The following is an 8,092-nucleotide window of genomic DNA, read 5'->3' as shown; positions in this document are numbered from 1 at the left end:
TACTACCCCGACACTTCAGGAGACTCTCACCCAGATTGTGAGCATGTTTGGCACTTTAGCTCAGGCGGGGTTGATTCCACTTGCTCCTGCCATATCTTAAGTCGGGGGATGAGCACAGACTCCCGCAGCCCATACCCAAGAGCAACAGGTCGAGGTTAACCAGGTCCCAAAGCTTATACCAATGCAGCCAGTTGTCCCAGTTTATCTCAAGATTAGGGCAACAAATTCTTAGGGGGAGCATCTCAGGCTTGAGAGGTATAAGAAGTAGCACCCACCTACATTCAGCGATTTCGCTTCAGAGTATGCATAAGGTTTTCTTGAGGATTGCCACCACGTCCTCCATACTATGGGTATTGTGAAGTCTAGTGTGGTTGCTTTCACTATGTTCCAGCTTAAAGGAGTGGCTTATCAGTGGTGGCAAGCACATGAGTTGGGTAGCCCGGCTGAGGTAGCTTCACTCACCTGGGCTTAGTTCTCAAAGATGTTCATCCCGTTATGGTAGAGGCTATGTGAGCCATCCTATTCATTCAGCACTCCTAGCTTCCAGTGATGTTTTGGCCACTCCCAAGTCTAAGATCGCCGTTATGCACCGCTACTGTCTAGTGCACCTACTACATGGGTGCTTTTAGTAGTCAGTCCAAAGCCAGTTCTAGTAGCCACGTCCTCCGAAAGCTTGTTTTGAGTGTGGTGACACTCGTCATATGGTAAGGGACTGCCCCAGACTCAGGAGTGGTGCACCTCCACATTCTACTAAGGCTCCATGTATTCCATAAGGCCCCCATACTTCTCAAGCCATGGTTATCGCACCAGTTGCCACTCTACCTACACATCTAACTAGAGGTGCAGATCGGGCGGGCAGGGGTCGCCCTAGAGGGAGAGGCCATGCTAGATGTTATGCTCTTCCTACTATGACAGAGGCGGTTGCATCCGACTCAGTTATCACAGGAATTGTTCCGGTTTGTCATAGATATGCATCAGTCTTATTTGATCCAGGCTCCACTTATTTCTAGGTATCATCTTAGTTTGCTCTGTATTTGGGTATATCTCATGATTATTTGAGTTCTCCTATCTATTTTCCCACTCCTGTGAGAGATTCCATTGTTGTGACCATGTGTATGGATTGTGTTTAGTTGTGCTTGGTGGTTTAAATACCGAATCTGACCTATTATTGCTCAGTATGGTAGATTTTGATGTTTTTTTAGGGATGGACTGGTTGTCACCCTATCATGTTATTATTGATTGCCACGCCACGACGGTGATGTTGGCTATGCCAGGTTTTCCGCGGTTGGAGTGTAAGGGTACTTAGGATTATGTTCCTAGTAGGGTGGTGTCTTTCCTTAAGGCACATCGGATGGTTGGGAAGGGGTGTGAGGCATATCTAGCCTTTGTGAGAGATGTCAGTGTTGATACTCCTACAGTTGAGTCAGTTTCGATAGTGAGAGACTATCCATATGTATTTGTAGCGGATCTTCTGGGTATGCCGTCTGATAGGAATATCGATTTTGGTATTGATTTATTGCCGGGCACTGAGCCTATTTATATTCCACCATATCATATGGCCCCAGTGGAGCTAAAGGAGTTAAAGGAGCAGTTGTAAAGAAGGGCTTCATTCGGCCCGATGTGTCACCTTGGGGTGCTCCGGCATTGTTTGTAAAGAAGAAGGATGGTTCTATGCGCATGTTTATTGATTATCAACGGTTGAACAAGGTTACAGTGAAGAACAAGTATCCATTGCCATACATTGATGACCTATTTGATCTTCCACAGGGTGCCAGTGTGTTCTCGAAGATTGATTTACGGGAAGACTCTCATTAATTGAATATTCGGGAGTCGGATATTCCGAAGACTGCATTCAGGACTCGGTATGGTCATTACGAGTTGGTTGTGATATCATTTGGGCTGACCAATGCCCCAACAACATTCATTCACTTGATGAACAATGTATTCCAACCCTATCTGGACTCATTCGTAATTATGTTTATTGACGACATCTTGGCGTACTCCCGAAATTGGGAGGATCATGAGCAACACCTGAGGACCATACTCCATACCTTGAGAGAAAAGAAATTGTATCCAAAATTTTCAAAGTGTGAATTCTTGCTTGATTCAGTGACATTTTTGGGTCATGTAGTATCGAGTGAGGGGATCAAGGTAGATTCGAAGAAAGTTGAAGCAACATAGAGTTGGCCCAGACCGTCTTCAGCTGCTGAGATCTGGAGTTATCTTGGTTAGGCAAGGTATTACCACTAATTTGTAGAGGGTTTCTTATCTATTGCTACACCTATGACCAGATTGACCCAGAATGGTGCTCCGTTCAGGTGGACCGAGGAGTGTGAGGAGAGCTCTCAAAATCTCAAGACTGCTTTGACTACTTCCTAGGTGTTGGTGTTTCCTATGATTTCTGGGTTTTGCACTATGTACTGTGTTACGTCACGTGTTGGCCTCGACGCAGTGTTGATGCAAGACAGTAGGGTGATTGTTTATGCGTCTAGACATCTGAAGGTGCATGAGAAAAATTATCCTATCCCCAACCTCGAGTTAGCAGTTATTTTTGATGCCTTGAAGATTTGGCGGCATTATTTATACGGTGTCCCTTGTGAGGTCTATATTGACCATCGGAGTCTACAACATTTGTTCAAATAGAAGGATCTTAATTTGCTACAACAGAGATGATTAGAGTTGCTTAAGGTCTATGATATCACCATCCTATATCATCCTAGGAAGGCCAATGTGGTGGTCGATGCCTTAAGTTGAATGATAGAGACCTTGGGCAGTTTAGCATATCTACCGGCAGCGGAGAGGCCATTAGCATTGGATGTTCAGGTATTGGTCAACCAATTTATTCGATTGGATGTTTCGGAGCTGAGTCGAGTTTTGGCTTATATGGGTTCTCAATCTTCTCTATATGATCGTATCAGAGAGCGTCAGACAACCCCTATTTGTTTGTCCTCTTGGACACAGTTCAACACGACGATGCCAAGGAGATCAGTATTGGGGATGACAATGTGTTTCGAATGTAGGGCAGGCTATGTGTGCCCAATGTAGATGTTTTGCGTGAGTTGTTTCTTCAAAGGCCCACAATTCGCAGTACTCCATTAATCTAGGTGCCGCTAAGATGTATCAGGACTTAAGGCAACACTATTGGTGGAGGAGAATGAAGGACATAGTGGAATAAATACCTCGGTGCCTAAATTGTCAGTAGGTGAAGTATGAGCATCAACGACCAGGTGGATTACTTCAGAGGCTAGAGATTCTAGAGTGGAAATAGGAGTGGGTTACTATGGATTTTGATTTTGGGCTTCCATGGTCTGAGAGAAAGTTTAGTGTATTATGGGTGATTGTGGATAAGTTGACCAAGTCAACTCATTTTATTCCTGTGGTGACTACTTATTCTTCAAAACAGCTGGCTTAGGTCTATATTTGCGAGATTATCTGACTTCATGGCGTGCCTGTATCCATTTTCTCTGACCAAGGTACGCATTTTACATCGTGGTTCAGGAAGGCCGTACAACATGATTTAGGCACACGGGTTGAGTTGAGCACGTCATTCCACCCTCAGACGGACGGACAGTTCGAACACACTATTCAAATATTGGAGGATATGCTCTGTGCATGTGTGATGTGGTTTGGGGTTCTTGGGATCAGTTCTTTCCGCTTGCAGAGTTTGTATACAACAACAGCTATCTGTCGAGCATTCAAATGTGCCACAACCCAAACTGATTGGCCGCGATGGGTTCCTGAGTCCTACCTATCAAACACCTTAAGCATGCTCTTAAGATATGAACCAGAATATCATCTGCTGCAATACGAAAATAACATACATGAAGGAAACATGCCATCAAGGCATATGTACGTATACATGCAGAATACAGTGGGCGAGCAGGCAAGGCTGCTACAGACAACTATACATCCAAAATTGAAAGCTGACAAGGCCACATACAACCTAACTAGACATATTGTCTACAGACCTCTCATGGAAACATAACTATACAAAGATGGGACTGAGCCATGTCATACCCATATACATGTATATATACAAACGTATCATACCAAAATCAAACCAGCTCCGGATCAAGTGGAGCATGCCAACTCTTGATGATCAGGGATCCTAAGAAGGGGGACCGTTAGCTTGCCTACCTGCACCTGCGGGCATGAAATGCAGGCCCCGTGAAATAGGGTGTCCGTACGAAAAATGTCTGAGTATGTAAGGCATGAAAATTAGTACGTAAAAGACATAGATGAAACATGGAATACAGAAACACATCTTTAAATCTGATAAAACTTTATAAATTCTGAAACGTTTATAATGTCATGCACGTGCATATAAATGTCGTGCCTTGCATTGGTATGGGTGTACATAATATCATCAAGCCACTGAGGGCAACCCATCATATCATCTCGGCCACTATGGGCAACATCATCAACATATACCAGCTGATCAGGTGGTGGTGCGTATATAACGCCGTAACCTTTTCCCATATCATATATACATATATTTACATATATATGTGTATATAACGCCATCTGGTTATGGGTCAATACACATGAGTGAAATGCATGAAAAATACGTAATAATCTCAATATTCCTTCCGGATAAACTTTTCCAACTGCGTATTATTCTGAGACCCATGAACAGAAGATAACAATAATTCTCATGGGGAATCAAGAATATAGACACCCCTAATATTTCTATGAATAGAGTAATTTATGGAAACTGTGTTTTTGCTCGTTTCTTCAGTGTAATTTGGACTATGCCAGAAGAAAGAAAAGAGGGCCTTAACAAAACCTGTTCCTGGAATATTTGAACGGAATGAGCTTCTGCTTCTGAATCCTTAAACAAAATTGTGGTTCGAAATTTTGGCTAAGGATTTGGATTGTTTGGACGAAATGGTTCCTGTTCAATGTTCTTGGTTCCAAACCAAGAACAGATTGTTGTTTAGATCCTTTTTGTAAGGAAGTAAGATCAAGTCTCTTTTTGACCAAAATGAAGGAACATAAAAACTGATCTTCTCAAGTAGTTGAATTAGGAAAAAGCTTAAATGATTCTTGCTTTCTTTAATTCCAATTAATGCTTAAGTAGCCACCTACTCCAACATGACCATGAGTCGTTGTTTGGAAAGTGGTTGGCTGCCACCTTTTTGTTTGGAGGTAATTATTAATTTTTATCTATTTATTAGTTAATTGGGTAATGTTCTATTACCCGATAATTAATTAACTACCCGCAAAATTTTAAAATTTGCCACAAATTACTTAAAATTCTACTTATTATTATTTTTAATATACTTTATACATACTGTATACATTATACTACCTTTGTCATATGGTACCTTGTATGGTACTAATTCATAATTATCGGGTATTATCGCTCGACCCATATTTTATCCCAAATCGACCACTTTCAACGAAAATCGTTTTCTTTAATTTGTGTACCCTTTATCCTTCATGACACTTATTTATTGCTTGTTACAAATAGCGTAAATACGTTAACCTCAAGATAATCTCATCCCCGAGTCCACGTTGGTTAACTGAAAACGAAATTTTAACGTACGAAAACGTGAGATGTAACATCCTCCCCCCTTAGAAACATTCGTCCTCGAATGTTCAACTCCCCGTGATCTATATAACATTGGCAAGGTTGCCTCTGTAACAAAGCACTACCAACTCTCCCCATAGAAGCTTAATAACCCAACAACACACATGACCATAATTATGAATAGGGACAATGGCCTCACATGACCAACGACAATAACCAACACAAAGATTTATACACGTAACTTATGGTTATGACGTCTCAGTCAGACCCTTCTCTGGAGGAGGAAATACGTAGGGATATCTAGACTTCATGTCTTCCTCGTCCTCCCAAGTCATTTCTTCCACATTGTTGTTCCTCCAAAGTACATTCACAGAGTCTACCTCCTTATTTCATAGCTTGCAGATTTGTCGGTCTAGGACGGCAACCAGAACTTCTTCATATGATAAGTCTTCTATAATATGTACATCATTCGTGGGTACCACTCGGGTAGGATCGACAATGCATTTTCGTAACATAGATATGTGAAATACCGGATGGACAAACTCTAATTCTGAGGGCAATTCTAACTCATAAGCTACTTGGCCCACTCTCTGAATGATCCTATAAGGCCCAATATACCGTGGGCTAAGTTTGCCTTTCTTGCCAAACCTCATCACACCCTTCATAGATGACACCTTTAAGAATACCCATTCATCAACCTCGAACTCTAAATCATGCCGCACGTCAGAATATGACTTCTGACGACTCTGAGCTGTCAATAGTCGATCCCGAATGAACTTTACTTTTTCTATGTCTTGCTGAACCAGGTCTGTCCCATATAATCCAGATTCTCCAACATCAAACCACCTTATAGGCGACCTACACTTCCGTCCGTAATAGCTTTGTATTGGATCCATTTGAATACTTGAATGATAACTTGTATTATATGCGAACTCAATAAGCGGAAAATGATCATCCCAACTACCTTTGAAGTCTATTACACAAGCTCGTAACATATCCTCCAGTGTCTGTATAGTAAGCTCAGCCTATCCGTCTATCTAGGGATGAAATGCTATACTAAGACTTACTTAAGTCCCCAATCCTTTTTGGAAGAACCTCTAGAAGTTAGCTGTAAATTGAGCTCCTCTATTTGAGATAATAGATACAGGGACACCATACAGTCGTACTATTTCCTTAATATAAAGTCTTGCATAATCCTCTAAGGAATATGTAGTCCTAACGGACAGAAAATGGGCTGACTTTGTAATCCAATCAAGAATCACCCATATCGAATCGAACTTACGTTGGGTATAAGGTTAGCCTACAATGAAGTCCATATTGATTACTTCCCATTTCCAAGTCGGAATCTCCATAGCTTGCAATAACCCACCGGGTTTTTGATGCTCAATTTTAACCTACTGACAATTAGGACACTAAGAAACAAACTCTACTATATCCTTTTTCATTCCGTCCCACCAATACACTTCCCTGATGTCATGATACATCTTTGTTGCCCCTAGATGGATAGAATAACGAGAATAGTGAGTTTCTCCCATAACCTGCTGATGAAGACCTACAACATTAGGGACACATAATGGCCCTTGATATCTAAGGACCCAATCTTCTGTAATTTCAGACAGTGTCTTCTCCTTCTGAAGAGTGGTATCCCTATAATGAACTAGCACAGGATCCCCGTACTGGCGCTCCTTTACTTTAGTTACTAAAGAGGATGTTGCCGTATCCTGAAGAGTAATTCCAATATCACCTGAGTCCAGTAACCGAACTCCAAGACTAGCTAGCTGATGAACCCCATGGGCTATTCTCCTCTTTTCTTGCTGTAAATACGACAGGCTACCCATAGATCTATAGCTGAGGGCGTTGGCTACTATGTTTGCCTTCCCAGGATGGTATAAAATATCAACATCATAGTCTTTCCGTTGTTCTAACCATCTCCTTTGACGTAGATTCAATTCCTTTTGCTTGAAGATGTACTGGAGGCTCTTATGGTCCGTATAGATATCAACATGAATGACATACAAGTAGTGCCTCCACATTTTTATTGCACGAATCACCGCAGCTAACTCTAAATTATGGGTCTGGTAGTTCTTATTGTGCTTTATTAGTTGTCTAGAAGCATAACCCACAACCTTACCATGCTGCATCAGCACACTACCCAATCCAATGCCTGAAGCGTCGCAATAGATAACATAACCATCAATCCCTTCTAGGAGCGTTAGAACCAGTGCTGAAGTTAATCTATCCTTTAAGGCTTGGAAACTCTGTTCGCAAGCATCAGTACGTTGAAATATTTCTCCCTTCTGAGTCAACTTTGTTAAACGTGCTGAAAGGAAAGAAAATCCTTCCACAAATCTCCTGTAATAACCTGCCAAATCGAGTAAGCTACGAACCTCTGTCGGTGTTGTGGGTTTAGGCCAAGTCTTTACTGCCACATTCTTTTATGTATCCACTTGGATACCTTCACCCGAAATAACATGCCCAAGGAAAGCTACAGAGTTCAACCAGAATTCACATTTAGAAATTTTTTGCATACAACTTCCCTTCTTGTAGAACTCTTAGCAC

This window comes from Nicotiana sylvestris, chromosome 2 (genome assembly GCF_000393655.2).
Source record: "Nicotiana sylvestris chromosome 2, ASM39365v2, whole genome shotgun sequence".
In the NCBI taxonomy this organism is placed as follows: domain Eukaryota; kingdom Viridiplantae; phylum Streptophyta; class Magnoliopsida; order Solanales; family Solanaceae; genus Nicotiana; species Nicotiana sylvestris.
The sequence above is the reverse complement of the archived record's forward strand: the minus strand, read 5'-3'. Positions refer to the sequence as shown.